Below are 18,874 nucleotides of genomic sequence, written 5' to 3' on the forward strand. Positions count from 1 at the left end.
AGAGACTTGAAGTTCTTATCATACAGATCTTTCACTTCCTTAGTTAGAGTCACACCAAGGTATTTTATATTATTTGTGACTATTGTGAAGGGTGTTGTTTCCCTAATTTCTTTCTCAGCCCATTTATCCTTAGTGTAGAGGAAGGCCTTCCTACTAATTAATTTATTATATACTGTTAAAGCACAAGTTTTTTAAACTGTATTAACTAACGAATGAAAGGCATTCTATCAGATTGCTTTGCTCTGTTAATCTTCTCTGTGTGTTCTCTTAGGATGTCCATACTTGTTCCATATTGGTTCCTATGATATGAGTCTAAACTTACCTATAATATCTACTTTTTCAGTTGATTTCTTGTCCATTTTATTCTCCTGAAACACAAGCAAATTGTCCAGCATCCAACCCTATTCAATTTAGGTAGAACGAGTAAATAGTATACAGGTTTGTTTTGGTCTATAACATACCTGTTTTATTGAGCATAATATTAAAAGCTAATAAATCTATAATTCTGAAGTGACTGGCACCTCTAAAATAAGCATGTATATCTTTCAATCTCCAGATGCCAGCATCCTTCAGGGAACAGGTGCCTTCATGGCTTGTTTTTCTATAGAGTTTAGTTTATATATATTGGAAATTTACCATAGTTAGCTTGAGCAGAGATAGCAGTTTGTTTACCTTCTCACTGTTCTCAATCCTTTTTAGAAAAGAGATTCCTTGAGGTGTCCTATTGCTGTCCATTTTGATTAGTGCCTTGCCCAAAGTATTCTATCAGCAAAATATTTTGAATGAATACCTGTGATGATTTAATTCATCACTTTGAAGAAACAGGTACTCTATAAAAGAAGTATGAATAGTTTGTATAGCAGGTTTTGTTCTGTTTTGTTTTTTTAAACTCACTATAATGGGAGTGTAGTAGTTCAACTTTGTCTTTAAAAAGTAATTGTGTTTTCTTTAGTGATTAGATTTAGGTAAGACTGGCTGAAGTCCTTACTTATATATGTGACTGGAATTGTAATATGCTTCAACTATAGTCACTCCAACAACCACTATCTAAATTTTGGGTCAAGCTCTCATTTATGAATATTCCAAAAGGAACAAATAACCTCTGTATATTTAAGAATATATATTCATTGTGGTGGTTTGCATGAAATGTTCCCCCATAGTCTTGAGTAGTGAGTATTTGGTTTCAAGTTAGATTGGGTAGATTTAAGAGCAGTGAGATTGCTGGAGAAAGTATGTTCCTGCGGATGGGCTTTGAGGTTGCAAGACCCTTATGCCATTCACAGTTCTTTCTTTGTTTTCTGCTTACGGACCAAGATATGTTTGTAACTTGTCATCGTAGTCACCATGACTGCCATTTAAAGACTTCCTTGATAAGATGGTGACAGACTCCTATCCTTCTAGTACCATGAGCCCAAATAACCCCTCATTCTAAAGTAGATTGACTTGGCATAGTGTTTTGTCAATGTAACAGGAAAGTATACTCATCTATGGGTGCAGATGTAGCTCAGTAGTAGTATGTTTACTTAGCATGTGCAAGATGCTGGGTTCAATCCCCAGGATTACAAATAAAAATATAAGCAAAAATATAATTTCTAAGGATTGATATAGACTCATAATATCTAGTTATATACACTCCCTCAATATAAATTTATTTGAATGAAAAAAACTCAAGGTAGTATTTGTTCTGTTTATATCAACTTAATTCCACAATTATTGTTTCCTCTTATATTAAAACCCTTTTTAATGCCAGTGATCAAGTGTTTTGCTATGAGATGTGCCTTCTGAGAATATTAGAAGCTACACTCATAAAGTCTCACCTGCATGACTGCCCAAAGGTGAATTGAAAAGGACAACACCAATGGTCATACAAATTTGGACAGGGAAAAGCCCATTGACCTCAACCTTGTACACACACACACACACACACACACACACACACAAAACAAAACAAAACAAAAAACTGGGAACAGGAGAGATTTTCTTCCCCATGGAAGAGTGCACCAATTGGCTACCCAGTGGAAACAGTCCTGAAAACAAACATACAAGTAACATTGTATGAACTTAAACAGATTATATTTAGCGATACATATGCAATGATAATTAGTGGAGATTAAGGCCATGAGTTTGAAGAATGGGAAGGGGTACATGGAAGGGTTTGGATAAAAGAAAGGGGGAAAATCCTGTAATTATAATTAAAAAAACACATTTCCATACTAAAAGAATCCAATGAGAACATATTATTAAATGAATAAAAGCAACGTATAATATTTATTTCTCCTGAATTGGCTTCCAACTTTCAGTTTTAAAAAGAGGTATTGCCTTAGTCAGTGTTCTATTGCTGTAAGGAGACACCATGACCAAAGCAACTCTTGTAAAAGAAAGCATTTATTTGGGGTTTGCTTACAGTTTCAGAGGGTTAGTTCACGATCACCATGGCAGGAAGAATGGGGGACCATGAGGGCTCATAAGGAGCTAGAGCAGTTGCTGAGAGATACACCCTGATTCATAGGCAGCAGAGATGTAGAGAGACACTGGGCCTGCTGTGAGCTTTCTAAAATCTCCAAGCACAACATCAGTCACAGACTTCCTGCAACAAGGCCATTCTTACTCTAAGGAGACCAAATCTATTCCTTCTAATCCTTTTGTAGTGGTTTCAATAACTTTTGTTTCTTCTTTTAAAAAATTAACATGAACACTGTGCAACACAGGAAACAATCACTTAAGATTATTAAAAGTGCAAGAGAAGTGTTTGTTTATAGCACGAATCTCTACTTTACCTGTCTGTTGAATCCAACTCCCCGTTCAGGGGATTTTCCTTGTTCATTCTACTAAATGGCTTTCATAGTACACATATCTCAGATTCAATTCTGGCTCTTTATCTTATTTAATTTTATTAATAGCAAAGCAGACAAGTTCATAGACAATGAGCAAGATATAAGATATGAGGGTTGGCATGTACTAGACAAATAGAACAAAGTATGATAAACTTGTGATAAACTTGTCTATGTGATAAACTTGTCTACTTTTGCAATTTCTACTAAAAGTCAATACGGAGTGCATATTGGTAGAGAAAATATCGGCCGTAACACTTTTATCATGTCATCAAAAGGAAATTGAATTGGCTTTATATATTTCTATGTAAGATTATACATATTATAAATGTAAATAATGTCATAAAATACACTTTAAAATTATGTCCATATCCATACAGTGACAGCTTGACTAAGAAAATAAACCTCTAGTGACGTTGATTTTTAAGCTGGGCATGTGAAAGACAGTAAATTCCTAAAAGAAATTCCTGATTCAAAAGAATCAGGTAAAGATGGTAATAGTTCTGAAACTCTAGTGAATAGAAGTGTCCAATTGCTCATTTTTATTAAATATTTCCATACCATGAAAAACATATCTCCATATCCTAAATAGCTGAACTATAAGAGAAATGCCGTGGATTGGTGTGTACAGAAATAATCTGGATTATTAAAGTTATGTCCAAGTGCAATTGTAGATGTGAGTCAGCTGTCCCACCAATAGAGTGAAGAAACCTGTTAGTAATACAAGGTTGTTAGTATGCAGAGAAGGAAGACTGGTGGGAAGCTTCAAGTATTCCTTCTGTTCAACACACATTAACTTAGAACTTCAAACATGCCAGACAATGTGTCGTGGACTGTGAATTGAATGTAGTTAACTATGTTCTCTTGAGAAGCTTCCATTGCTACAGAACTAAACAACCCCTACAACAGCAATTAATATCAGTGTTAGAGGACATGGGTGAGATTTTAACTGTATGGATTCAGGATTCACTTTTGTATACCACAGAGCACCTAGAACAATAGCCTAGAAAAGTTGTAAAATTTGCCTATGAGAGACGCAGAGTCTTGGCTTCATTGGAGACCCCCTCTACTTTTACCAAGATTGTGATTCGTATCCATCTCAGACAAGGTCTGAATTTGCTGATCAACTTCAGCCAACCAAGTTTGCAATACTTAATGTAGGCAATTATTTAATTGCTTCAGTGTTTTAGTTTGGATTGCTATTGTTTGTGATGTTAAAAAAAAAAGAGGATAAATTCAATAATAATAATAAAAAAACACGTGTGGTAGACTTCATTAAAGTTGTTAAAGTAAATTATTATATGGCAGGGTTTTGTTGTTGATGATGACATTATCTTTTGTTTCAAACGTATATAAATAATTATGCTAAAAGTAATTTTATTTTTAAAAATTAAGGACAAAATTGCAATGAGACCATGTAGTTGAACACTATAAAACAGAACAAACTCTCTTGCTATAAAGTATATAATTCCAAAGTAATTATTACTCCAAATTGAAAGTTGGTTTCTCATTGAGTTTTATATCAGAAAGCCAAAACACAGACCATGATAATTCCCACATAGAGTCCTATCTCCAAGAAAATTTGTGTGCTTTGTAGGAATTACTCTGATATCCTTGAACATATTCTTTTGTCAGTGAAAATGAGTTGCCATTCACATTAGTCATCTGAAGGATCAGACGGCGGAGGCTTTGAAAACACCTCGCCCACGTTATTGCCACACTTGATCTGCTGTTATTCTCGCCATTATTTCATTTCATGGGTGAAAGGAGTCTGAGCCTCTCTTTTATACTAGGCAAAATAGTGTCAGCTTTTAATGTGAAATTCTATTGATCTCTGCCTCAATTCTCAGATGGTCATAAACCTAATTGCTAATTCTAAAGAAACTTAGAATTAACTTTAGAGTGACCAAACTGTATTCCCCTTCCCTAATTTGATAGTCTCCATTTTTCCCAAACCATAGTTATTTCCCAGAATTTCTGTCTAAATTCTACTGATATAATGGCTTTTAGAAGGCTGTATTTATGTCTATTTCAAAGGAGACAATTAATTCATATTGGGTCTTATACATGGCAAGCATCCTTATGAGCCTGACCTCCTTCCTAGCTTTTTATTCTCACACATTATGTGCTTTCCATTTTTGAGAGATAATCTTAAGCCCATCATGTTCAAACCATGATTTAAAGCACGTCTAGTTTCAGGGTGTGAATCCCATTGTGTTCTTTGACAGTCTTCCTTTCTAAATATGAGTTAGAACTTTTTTTTCCTATGTTGGGAGTGGGCATGTTGTTTAGCTTTTGAGAGGTTGTTTGAGATAGTGAGATATAGATCACTACATAGGCTTGGCTTTCTAGGATTCACTATGTAGACCAGGCTGTCCTTGAACTCATAGAAATCAGCATGCCTCTGCTTCCCAGGAGCTAGGACTAAAGGTGTGCACCACCATGCCAAGCATGATTGATCGAAAGTACATTTAAAATGTTTTATTTCTAGAGATTTTGGAATTGAACTGCTATCCCTTTGTTGGGAAGTGTAAACACTCCTCTACACATTTAATTATTTTAATCTGTTGAATAAACTGGCATTAGACAGATGAACAGGACAAGAAACATACATATTTAATTGACCATCCTTTTACAGCTTTACAGTGGAGTTCCTGGAAGACCCAGGACACTGAATGAAAGATTTGTTTTTATACTTAGGATTGGTAAAGCATGGGTAGCTATTTGGAATGTGGTTAGACAAAGAGAGAATGGTCCAATAGTGATCAAACCATGGGCAGTGGTACTAGACAAGCAAGACCTCCCTGTAGCTCTCATCCACCCACATGGCTGGGCCCTTTAGGATGTGAGTTTTATGACCTAAAAAATAACAAAGCACCTCAGAGTATTCTATTGCAGCTGGCATAAAACCGTGAGGGCAGTTTTATACCTATGCTTTGAAGTATTCTGGCTTTAGGAAAGGGGTGATCTGCTTTCTGTGACCTGCATTGGAGAAGACAAATTGGAATTTCCCTAGCTTGCCATTGGGGAGAATAAGGGATGACAAGATCAGAGGAAAACTTAACTTCTGGACCTTAACCAGATGCACCCTTTCCTGGCATCCTGCAGCCCACAACTGTGCAGTGTAACTGTTGATGAGTATGGACTTTATGTTTCCAAGTCGTCCCACAAAGCTTTCACCCACCGATTCTTGGCTGGTTATTTCAACTTTTTTCTTCATGACCTGTTGACTCTAATTTTGAGAAAATGTGGGTCTAGTGACCATGTAGTTTTGTTTAATACCTATTATGATTCTTTGGAAACTACATGGACATAGATATCCTATAGTCAAAACATTACATGAAAACAAAAAGTCTTCTAAATCTAACTGTAAATGCATCCTGGGGTACGGTCTGACTATGGGATCATCCTGTAGAAAAAAAATATGATTTGTAAATCCGAGCGTTTTCTAGTTTAGAAATTGTGATATTCAGGCATGAATCACAAAGCTAGTCACTTTAAAGACCTTTCCATGATGAGGGCTAAAGACGGCACTTGTACGTAGGTATAAGTTTGGATATCTAGACTGTAGTTAGGGTTTATGCTAGTTTCGTAAAGTAACAGTACATAACAATATTTTAAAAGGAGATTATAAATTTGAAAGGAATTGAGGTAGGAGTATGATATTGGAGAGCTTAAAGAGAGGAAAGAGAATGAAATGATAAGTTATTATTTCAAAAAATAGAAAATGTCTATCTTACCCACTGCTTGGAAAACTTTAATTTTTTAAGCTTTAACTGCTTAAATGTTAGACATATTCAACTACTTTTATAAAGAATATCTCAATAAGTCCATAGATAAAGTTTAATTGACTACATTTTCTACACGAAGCACTGATGATCACAATCTTCTGACAGTATGTTTCAAGATGGTGTACCTGATACATGATATACAAAGACCTAGGAAAGCGGTTTTCTACCTTCTCGAAGTCCACCATCGAAAGTGCAGTGTCTCTGCTGCTAGGTAACAGCTGGATATAGATGCTGACAGAACTGAATTTAGATCCTGGCTCTAACACTTTGTACAAGGAAGTTGTGAATTTCACTTGCTCAGATGTAAATCAAGATATTTAACACCTACATCACCCCATCCCTGGGACGCTGGGTGTTATAAACAGATGCAGTCTACTGCGTGTGCTTTCTTAAGTGGCAGTTATAATTTTCTAGCTCTGTTGCTTTTTTTTTTCCAAACTAAACATGCCATCTCTTACAGTATATCACGAGGAGGATAGTTTCTATCATATAGTTTCTGTGATGTGCAGCAGAGGGAAACCCTTCCTCTATGGCTATGGGATTGTCCTGGTGGACCTAGAACCTTGCTACCATGGCCACCATGGGGGATGGTGCTGAAATGTCCTCACAGCACAAATGATAAAGCATAGAACTAGAGTAGCCTGATGCAGTGTTCTAACATCTCATTTATGTATGTTCCCCAACAGTACGGGTTTGAAATTGTATCAAACCAAGGTCTACATGAACCATTTTCCTCTCTGTCAGCCTATATTTTTCTAGATAATTGCTATCCTACCATTCCTACTCAAACACCCAGAAACTCAAGAAAGTAGAATCTATATATTGGTTTCTCCATTGTCCATCCTGTCCACAAATATTAATATATATATGTATATGTATATATATATGTGTGTGTGTGTGTACATATATACACATATATGTATGTGTATGTATATACATATATATATATATATATATATATATAAATTGAAATTCTATGGAAAGATATATAGGGACTTTTATCCCTCATTATAAAACTATTCATAAGATTATATCTGGTGTTTTGTGGCAAAATGTTTGTCTGACTTGCAGGAGGCTCTCGGATTTTGTCTCCAGCCATAAAAACTACTAATCCTGAGACAAAGCTCTGAGCTTGGCCCTGTTCTTTCCTGTCCTTCCCTGTATATTCTTTTTCTTTTGTACCCCATGTATTAATCCAATGCTCCCTTAACCCAGAGGAACAAATGCTGAGTCCAAATGTGCGTTGGCTGAAGTGGTCTTAGTTTGAACATAACTTAGAAGCTATACTCTGCTCCAACAAAGCTAAGGAGATTGCTTCTCGTCCTCCTCTCAGCAGTAGAGCAGACCCCAGTGTCCAAACATCCTGCCTTAGCTTTGTATGCTTGTAAAAATTAGACTTCTCTCATCAAATATCTGTGTACCATTCACCCTCAAGTCATAAGTACCATGGCCCATCTTTAAGAAACATGTGTGTGAGAACTGGACAGTGATTAGCAAGTCAAGGTAGAGACTCTTAAAATCACCAATTAGATTTGATGATGGGAAGACATTTTTGATCGCAACCAGGTACCATTCCTGATCATGTCAGAGCTCAGAGGCCATCCTTTTTTTTTTTTTATCCATCCATATGGAATATTGACTGGACATCAACTCATTTTAACACTGCATTTAAAGGAGCCAACTCTAGTAGGAAAGATCAACACATCACAGCTGAAATCGGAACATAGAGCAATTACACATGAGCACTGCTGAATGGTGCTACAGAATGGAGAGCCAGATGAATCATAAGAACAAAGAGATACAAGGAAACCTCTATCGGGAAGAAAGACTTCATGAGTATGTCAGAAGTTCTGTCAGATAAGACCTGAGCCTGAGATCTTTACAGACCCCGAGTTTCTCCAACTTTCTCTTCTCCAAGATGGGTTTTCCAAGTTCTACAGAATATAAAATATTTGTATAAGCTCCAAGAACTTGATACCTTATTTTGAATACTATTTTTCTTCTTCGGTACTGTAGATGAGGATGCGAGCAAAGAATGATGTCATTCTAGTTGTAATTAAAAAAAAAACCAACAACACCACAAAACAGCAGACGAAGAGTACTTCATCTGCATATTTTTGTCAGTTATCCATGTAAATGTCACTTCATGCGTACAAAAACCGTAAGCCTCCCCTACATAAAAGCCTCTCATTCAGTGGGATTTATTTTTCATTACTTGACTGAATGGATTACTCCATTATTCATCTTTTCTGTTTTCTCCATTTCGCCTCATTGTAGAACTCACCTCAGAATATTATCTCCTACAGAAATGTTCCCCATTGACTGTTTTAATAAACAGAACCATACACAGAAGTGTTTCAGGCTAGAAGGCACCTTGGAGAGTGACCTTTTCCCACTTTCATTTCACAGATGATGAGATTGGGGTCAGGCTAGATGAACTGATTTGCTTGCCTAGGGTCAGACACTGGATAGAGGAAAAATAAAAAAATACATAAGATGAAACAGAATTTCCCTTTTGTCTATATACAATATTGTTCGTTCAACAAACACTTATTTATGTGACAGGAACTGTTCGAGGAGTTGTGAAACCAAGCGAGGCAGCCTTAGGCACTCTATGGCACCTGCTGTTTATGATTCTGCAAAGATTTCTCTCCCAGGTGTGTGCAGTGGGATGTCCTGCAATATCTGTTGTTACAGTTTCATTTCTTTGTGCTTTGATGGTGCCCTTATCTTTACTCAGCCCCAATTAACTTCTCCCAAGTTTCCCATTTAATTAATTCCTACCCCCCTTCCCAAGGTGCAGAGTGGCTCTTCCATTCTTCCTCATTATCATCCCCCCATTCTAAAATAATTATTTTGAGTATAATGAAAATGTTAAACATGGTTGAGCCCGGTGTGTGATTATTGTAACTCCAACAGCCAGCAAATGCTTTAGTATTTATTGACTTGTAAAATAAAGTGTCATAACAACAAAACAAGTGACTCCTTCATCAATGCTCCCTCCTTTTTCCTTCCTGCTACAAAAAAAAACCAAAAAACAAAAAACAAAAAACAAAAACAAAACAAAACAAAACAAAAAAAACCCTGTTTCTATCAAAGCTAGGACAGGTTGATAGACATAAGCATCATAAACAACTACAAAAATGATCAAACAAAGAAGAGGAGGCGAAAAATAGAAAAGTTTTACTATTCTAGAAAATCTTCTTTTTCAAACAAAATCAATATTGGAGCATTTATGCCTATTATATAGACCTATGAGATGTACCATACGTACCCACCATGGTGGCAGTTATCTAGAAAGCATTTCTTGTTTGGTTTGCTTTGTTTTTCATGACGAGGTTTTTCTGTGTAGCCCTGCCTGTCCTGGAACTTGTTCTGTATTCCAGGCTGACATCAAACTTTGAGATCTGCCTGCCTCTGCCTCTGAAACACTGGGATTAAAGGTATACACCAGCACTACCCAGCTTAGAAAGCATTTCTTTGTCCACTGCTTCACTTGACAGATTATTTCATTTACATTCTCCAATACTTTCTATTACTATATAAAAATCAGATCTACCATCTATAATTATGTATAAAACAAAAATCATACTTAGTGAACAAACTAAGCATAGCTACAGTTCATTTTAATAACATAAAAGTAGTGAAAATGGGTATTCTGTCTTGGTTAATATATTTTGAAGGTAGTTTTATATTCTATTATTGATCATATTGGTTCTCTATTATTCTAGACTCAACAAAAACAAGAACAATTCAAGTCCACATGTGCCCTTATTCGGACTCACCAAATGTTTGCACTACTGTCTTACACTATTGTTTTCTTGCTTTCTTTTTCTGTATATGTGTGTGTGTGTGTGTATCTGTTCCTATAAGTAAAAATGCATAGATATAGTCTATTTTATAGTAGCTATAAATTGTTTATAATATGTAATTATAATCAAAATTCTATTTACAAAATTAAACAATATTCAATATGTTTTAGGTATTAACAATTCTACAAATAGTTAAGTTTTGTTTTTGAAAGATATGCATACAATATATAATGTCTATGTCTATTATCTATTACATATATTTGGCTACTATATTTTCTACCACTTGAATGTGCATTGAGAACTTGAAATTTCATAACATCTTGAGTTTATTGTACATTTCTGTGTATTTTCTGGGATATGGGTATATTCTTACATTGCAGAGAATAGTTATCAAAGATGGGCATTATCTGACTGGCACACAACCATTACCTAATTGACAGTCCATGCTTTAACTTCTTTGGCAGTAGCAATGATGTCCTTGGTAGCTAGTTGCTCCTCATAGCCCTGCCTTTGATCTTGTACCTAATCTGGTCATGCAGTGTGTTCAGTTTATTTGTTTATTGTTTGTTTGTTTATGTATCTAAAATCTTACATACACATAGTCACTAATGACCTGGATAATGTCCTGTTTCTAGCAATATCTGCTTGTTGCTTGTTGTTCCAAGAATGCAGACATGAGCCAAAAGATTTCTAACCAAATCCCTTAGGATTAGAAAAAAGTCTGTGCTGTGAGCGTTACTACTCAGCTTACAACTATGTCCTAGCCATGAGTTTTAGCATTTCTGTCAGATGTGCTCCAAGAGAGAAGGCTGGGAGTGTATCCAAATTTTCCAGTTTTGACATGTAAAACTTTGGGCTGGGGCTTCTGTTATGAGTTGCTTGATGTAGATCTAAAGGGATGGCATTTGCATATAACCTCCATACACGATTGTATATTGTGCTCTAACTCCGACCCTACATGAGTGTCTCACAGGATGCCATAGTAGTGAATGCTTAGGTAAGTATCTACATAAGAACAAAGACTTGACATGTATAAAAAAATAAAGTTTGCACTTAAATATTAATTATTGTCATTATTGAAAATAAGTATATTTTAAAAAGCTTTAGAGCTGCAGCTTTTAAATCTCCAATAGAATATGGATGGTTCCCTGCCTGCTTAAATAAAAGGCAAACAAGTGTTCCTGGTATCTAAAGCATTGATGGCTTGGCTTATTTTGTATAAGTTATGGATAGCTTGCTTTCTGTCTACATCTACCAACAGCAATCGGGACATATCCTTTCCTCTTTGTCAAGCCTACATAAATGGAAACAGCAATAAAACCTCATCAGTTTTATTGGCTTTGAGTGTATCTAACATTTTATAAAAATATATAAATATAGTAAAACATACATTATTTTTTGAGCTCCAAGCCAAGTCATATAACAAGCAAGCCTGAATAGAAGAAATTAGCTGAGTGGATTTAGTAGTTTGTTCTACCTTACTTCTACCAACATGCAGATAAATGTAAACAGTCCACAGTAATAATGCTGTGGACTGTTTTGTTTTATTTTCTCTGTGGCTTAAAGAAAAGACATTTATACATGAAAGAGACTGTAATTGCCTACCATAAAAATACTGTACACACCCACATTCAGAGCATGGGTTATGTATAAAACAGACTTTTGTTCCCTACAGTGGAACAAGCTTGCCCATTTATCCTTGTGACAGATATGCATATGAAACCAAAGCCCTGTAGAGAACATAAGTAACCAAAGCTGCTTAATCCTTTCACACTATCCCTTAGAGAAGCATGACCCTCTGTGAGTAATACTGTTAAGTACATATAACTTCAACTCTTGTCTTGTATTTTGACAGAGTATGTTTTTTTTCCCCATCACACTTTCCAGTCTCTTATAAAGTGCTGTGCGTCACTGCAATTTTAACGTGCATACACATAGAACCTTGTTTTAGGTTTCACATCAATAAAATATGGCAGGGTATTAGGACAATCTACTGGGATTTTACATAAAGTGGACTGTGGCTTGAAATCGTATGTTAAGAGGTGGCCAGGTAAACCTAAGTGATTTTTAAACATCAACGTAGCTCATGAATTTTACTAGAAAACAGTTGTGTTTCAGGCAGAGATGAAATGAAAGCAGCCCTCAGAGACTAAACAGATGCAGGGAGTGTGGCTCGGAAGGTACAGCTGTCACTTCAGATCTGTTCCACTCAGCACCTCCATGAGCCATGAGCTGGAGAGGCTGTCACCACGATGTTTGCATCGTTCCGTTGAGCAGACCAGGATGCTTATGGGAAACCTATTTTTAAATGTTTTGATGTTTCTTGGTTTTGAACATCCACATTCTAAGAACTAAAAATGATGAGGACTTGGAGTGGAAGGTACTTATCCCTAGTACCATTAGAGTTTCATTTATGAGCTCCTCGCTTGTCAAACCAAGTCAGAAATTCTTGATTACATTATATTATTTACTGCATTAAGGCAGTCCTGATACTGATACTTGGGAAGGACATTAAATTCTCATTCTATGAGACTAAATTTAGTGCAGTATATTTAATATACTAGTGTGTACTTACTTTTATTCTAATATTTGATGGGTTTATATATCTGCATATATGTGTACTTATAGATATAGCCAATGTGCTGTAATAAGATTAGGTGATTTCTAAACCACTATTAAGGTCTGAAAAATAGAATAATAGTCATAATATATAGTAGATTTTCTAACTCCAGGGATATATGTAAGATTTGAGGTCAAACTTTCTTACTTTCATTTTTAAAACACTCTATAAGGAGCATAATATTCTAACTTACATTTTACAGAATGACTATGTAAATTATCCACATCATACTGGTCAAACTCTCAAATTGTTTAAACTACTATTTTCTCCTGCACTACATTGTACATACAAAATATTCATGATGATGCCATGTTTTATACGTAGATGGACATATTTCAGGAATCTAAATTAGAAATATTAATAAAGTTAATGTCCTTTTTAAGATGGTCTCAAGTAATCTTATGTACTCTTTTTCTTTTAGATTGAAGAAAGGAGATTCCAAAAGGAACAAAAAACCCCAAATACTCCAGACTACCCCAGCAGAACAGTAAGTGCTTTAATGTCAAAATAATTACACGAGACCTTCTGCACAATTAGATCATCTTTTGCACAAATATTTACCTTCCTAATTTTTAGGATTAGAAAACAGAGTAGCAAGTAAGCGGTGCCTTCTGAAACTCAATTTCGATTTACTGGAGTCCGCTGGAACTGTTTAACCTATAATCCTCTTAGATAAATGGGCAGGGAATCTGGGTGATACATCTCTGGTGATGAAATATTTAGGTTGACTCGACATATTTTGAGTAACATTGAATCATTCCAAAGGGGAGGAACTGGGAAACTGTAATAAGCAAAAGTGATTAGTTTATTTTTATGTGGTACAAATATATTCATTTTAGAAAAATGTAAAAGGTTAATACAGTTGGCCTATTTACTATCATTAAACAGAATTACATAAAATGATAAAAATAAGAAGCTTCGAATTTTTTAGTTTATTCTCATTCAATTTCTTTCCAGTTTTCTCAAGACTTAACTATGAAATGTATTTTCTTCTTTAGCTATGACTTTCTACCAGTAATATTTACTCAATATATTTTATTAGTCAGAATTATGTATATCTTGATGTCGTCATTTTGCAGTAGACTGGTGGCATCATAAAGCATACTGAGATGCAAACAACTCTAAAGTTTGAATGTGTGGATATCAAAATCAGTAGATAGAGATATAATATTACAATCCTCACTAATGATCTACATCATATGACTTTAATAGTATGGTTGATTTGAAAGAAACTGGAAATTATAGTTCTCCAAAGATCCGAACAGGAATGCCATAATTTTTCAGATCCCTCCCTGTAAGCTCACTGTGAAATTTATCAATGACCATTTTTCTTATCTTACTTATACCCCATTACTTAATCTCCTGCTTGAGTTCATTGATAGTCTTCTCTGTGTTTTCATTTGTGATTTGCAGTAGGATTATACTAGGGACAATTTGGAAGGTTCACATTCTTATGATGAGACCTATTTCTTTACTTTGAGTAATCCTGAAGAAAGTAGTTGGTTTTCAAGAAATAGCTTGTTCCTCCTCTTTGTGAATTACTCGTGTCTTACGGCACTTATACATCTCTGCTTTGAGTGTCTTTTATTTCGCAAGTGTTCATTAAGTTACTCAGAAATAACCACTAAACAATAAAAAGACCCTGAATCTGATATAAACTTGTATGTTTTGTACTTGGAATTTATTCCATTAATTTACATTAATATATTTATGGAAAAATACTCTGATTTAAAATGTTAGAAGATAGGTGTCTTTCATATATACTTTAGTCTCTAACAGGTTTGCTATGTCAGTGTCATCAGTGGACACAATAAAGCAAGAACGGCCAAAAAAAGGCCCTGACCAGTTGCTGATACATACGAGAATAATCCTATCAGAGAGAAGAAAGTTCTTATTAGGTACATTAAATTTAAAAGACAAATGTAAAAGCTTTAGCATAGGAGAGTCATATAAACCCCTGTAATGCTGTCTTAGAGTTCATAGCTTAAGGGGAAGAAAAATCTGATAATTAAAATACTGCTAGAAGAAAGTTTGGAGTGCGTGGCATTTATATTTCACAAAAGTTTTGTGATTAAAGGAGGACTCAGAGATAAAGGGCTGTTGAAATAGATTTTAAATAATAATTTTCCTCTCTTATCTCTGAGTGCTCAGAGTAACACTCCGAAGAATATTATAGTCCACACTCGTTGATTACACTAGATAATGATAATAACAGAGAAGAAACATCAAAAAATCATCCAGACACTCAGGCATACTCCTTGGGAACTATTCATATCATTCTAGATTTGCTAAATCTCACTAAATACTTGTGGGAGTTGATGTTCTCTCTCAAAGCACGACTCTTATTAAAGACTTCACTTTCCTGGGATGGCAAATGGAGTGCAAAGCTTCCATTTTACTAAGAAAGACTCTCCTAGAAAGAAGATGTTAGCCAAAATGTTTTTCTGTGAATTGCTCTGCAAATAAATATTATTTGAAAACGATACTCATAAGTTACATTGAGGCCACTCTCTCATTATTAGAAGTATTAAGTCACTGTTACCAAAACTACAAGCTTCGATGGGGTTTGAGGGTCGTAATGTGGCAGCTGGTGTGGTGGTGTGATAGTCCCACAGAGCTAGGAGAAACCTACAAGGGCTTGGGTCTAATAGCCCCATTTTACTGATTGCCTCCTCCAATACATGGACGGTGAGGCAGGTTTTACCTGAGCTCTCGTATCTAGCAACAGAACTGAAGATTCTGGTCTAATTAGCCAACTAACATTCTTTTCTATGTGTAATATTGACTAAAAGTACTTATTTGGAGAGTGATGACAGATGAATGGATAGATAGGTGAAATACAAAGCAACGAGGACAAGAGAGGAGAAGAGGGGAGGGGAGGGGAGGGGAGGGGACAAGATGAGATGAGAGCCATTTATTTGATGTGTGGTTGCAGATACTCTACTAGACATGGGATTTATTTCTTTTGACTGTAAACAGCCAATGAAAATGAGAACTAAATACTACATGAAGTTAACCTCCTTTTAAAGCAAGATTAGAGTTAGTGTTAAAAGTCAGTCTTTATTTTTCCCTTCTCAAGTCTCTTAGCACAGACAACTTGCAAAGGCAAAGCTGTTCTCTGTTCTCTATAAACTTTGGAACGGTGGAAGTAGTAGGAAAAAAAAAAAAGAAACAGCTATATTATTGACTTGTAGTGAGAAATGACCTCAGGATCCCCATCTTATTAACAGTAGTCAAATTACATAATATTTTTACTCAATATTTTATTTTTAAAAATCAAATCTAATTTTAAATTTTTGTTTCTTTTCTTCTAACCTTAGTTAAAAAGGCTCACAAATATTTCTCTGATATTTTTTTTTTTTTTGAAACACCAGAGAAGTTGTCTTGGACAATGTTGTTGTAGTTAACTATCTTTGGGAAATTATCTGGGTTTCAAATTCCAGTTACCTCATTCATTCGCTCCGCTATCTAGGACAATGTAGTTAACCTCTACATATCTCAAACCCTCCACAGAGCACTTGTGATCCATTGAGTATCAGATCTGCTGTCTTCTAGGCGGTACAGTTCGCACAGTCTACTTTAGAATTTCTTTCTTACAATGACTACTTGAAAAACCGTCTAGCCTGTTTCTAGAAATGAACATTTATTATTTTATTTGTGCTGCCATTGGTATTCTTTTTCCTTTGGCTCTAAAAAACTTAGTCTTTCATGATTCAGAAACATGCAGGAGTTTTTAATGGAAATATATAGGGGAAACTTCTTCAGATACTGCTGTGTTTAAAATGCATGTGTAAAGTTCAAAGTCACAGAGGTTAAAGGAAATGGCACAGCCTCTGAATAACCAGTTTTGACCCTCTATCATTCAGGTCTACTTACCCCTCTGCCTGCTGCAGCTCACTGTTGGGCAGAATTGTTTTCCTTTGTAACTATAAATGCTTATGCCATTCAAGTTCAATTTCTATCACTTGCTGGTTCCCTGTCTCCAAAACCAGAGTGCAAACTCCTCCCCAGTCTCCTCTACCAAAGCAAAAGTAACATTTACTTTATAGGTTTTATAGGAGAATGGCAAGGCCCGTTCATTAACTGCTTATCGTAGATGTTCATACGACAGCATCAGTAAATAGTAATAATTTTACAAGTGTTATTAAAGTCTCCCTTGAAAATATCAAAGGAGCATGCTTTTAGAGTTGTACAACTTTTACACATCTGAAGCGGGGGAAGAAGAAGAGAGCAATGAAGGAAGAAAGAAGGGGAGGTAGAGGCAGGCTGAAATTCTCTTCCTCCTTAAAGCAAATGTCAGTCTCAGGCATGGAAGAATAGTGTGACTCCATTTCATCATATTCAGCAGCCTTTGATGGTCTCCTAGGCCCAGAGGTGAGCTAAATCAACAAACACTATGAAGTTTAGGGTGACAGACAGACATTATTCCTCACCTCAAAATTATCATTGTGTTGAGAATTCTACACATAAATTTGCCTGTCACATTGTTACAGAGGGAGCAGTCCAAAGCACAGGGGTTGGAGGAGGGTATTGGTTTTGGTTTTGGTTTTTTTTTTTTTTTCTTATTTTTTTCTCAGTTATTTATATTATATATCTAGACTGCATTTCCCTCCCTCCACTCCACTCAACTCCCACAGTACCTCCTCTCTTCCCTAATATGGCAGAATTTTCCCTGTCCAATTAATTTAAATATTTATATAACAAGAAGTCTGTGATTGGCCAGGGAAAAGGGAGGCGGGATGAGGAGTGGCTGAGATGGAGACAGAGGAGACAGGTGGGGAGAAGGAGGAAAGACGGAATAATAGAAAGATGATCCAGATTTTGCATGGCTTTAAATAGCCACAAGTAGCTATAAATATCATAAAGGATAGAATAATTGGAATAACTTGGCTAGTCTAGGTGGGCAGCTTGTAACACTATCAATTGGCTCTAAAATTATTGTGTGGGCAAAATTGTGAACTGAGAATTTATTGGTATATAAATCTGACTGGTTAATTATAAGCTTCAAGAGTTTTGATTTTACCAGGTCACTTGGTATTTTGATATATAACCACAAGGTGGGTGGTTATTGAATGGGGCTGGCATGGCAATGACCTGCCAAGGGAATTCAGGAGCTCCGGGCCAGAGAGTCTGCTGAGATGAGAATACCCCACTGGAGCCATGTGACCTGCCGGTACCTGGCATAGCATGGGAAATTTCCGTTCTTTTTAATATTTCCCACACCACCCTAGGTCTTCTCTCTGTCTTTCCCTCTTCAGAAAAGAGCCTCCAAGAAATACCAGACCTTCAGGTATCTGAAGTAAAAACTGCAAAAGTATCCTCCCACCAAAACTAGATATGAGATAGTAGAATTGCTTATTTTTATTAGTGTGCCCCTATGATGAAGAATATTTATATATTTCAACATTTCGGTACCTCATTAATTATCTTTGTTGAAATCTTTGATCAACAAGTTAAGTGGGAGCATTGTTTTAGTTTTCATAATAGCCTGAAACTCTTTTTATAGTACCATTATCAGCAATTAATACTAACCCTTTTCCCCTTCTTAATGCCAGCTCTTATTATGCCTCTAAAGATATATATACCTTGACCTTAAAAATTGCAACTCCCAATTCAACAAAAAACAAATTCATGGAAAATGTTATATATTTTTCCTTGAATTTTAACTTTTGTTTTCCTTATTTCCAAAGACACACAAGTCAGCATAGGACCCACTGTACATTTGGGCAACATTTGCCCCTTGGTCTTATGACTAATATATATATTCTTTGTTTTGCCTTTATTCTACTTTTCCTGCAAAGGTTATTTTCATGGATTTAT

The 18,874-nt window shown here is 35.7% G+C and overlaps 1 protein-coding gene across 2 annotated transcripts in view; it reads left to right on the forward strand.

Moving 5' to 3' along the window:
- The window catches only part of Syt1 (synaptotagmin 1), a 425,848-nt gene that overhangs the window by 163,367 nt on the left and 243,607 nt on the right, over positions 1-18,874 (forward strand). For both annotated transcript variants that reach the window (XM_029542073.1, XM_029542074.1), the window contains exon 3: positions 13,476-13,541. The gene's annotated coding sequence lies outside the window, so the exon portion shown is untranslated. The remainder of the gene's footprint in view (positions 1-13,475; positions 13,542-18,874) is intronic.

Source organism: Mus pahari, chromosome 9 (assembly GCF_900095145.1).
Source record: "Mus pahari chromosome 9, PAHARI_EIJ_v1.1, whole genome shotgun sequence".
Taxonomy (NCBI): Eukaryota; Metazoa; Chordata; class Mammalia; order Rodentia; family Muridae; genus Mus; species Mus pahari.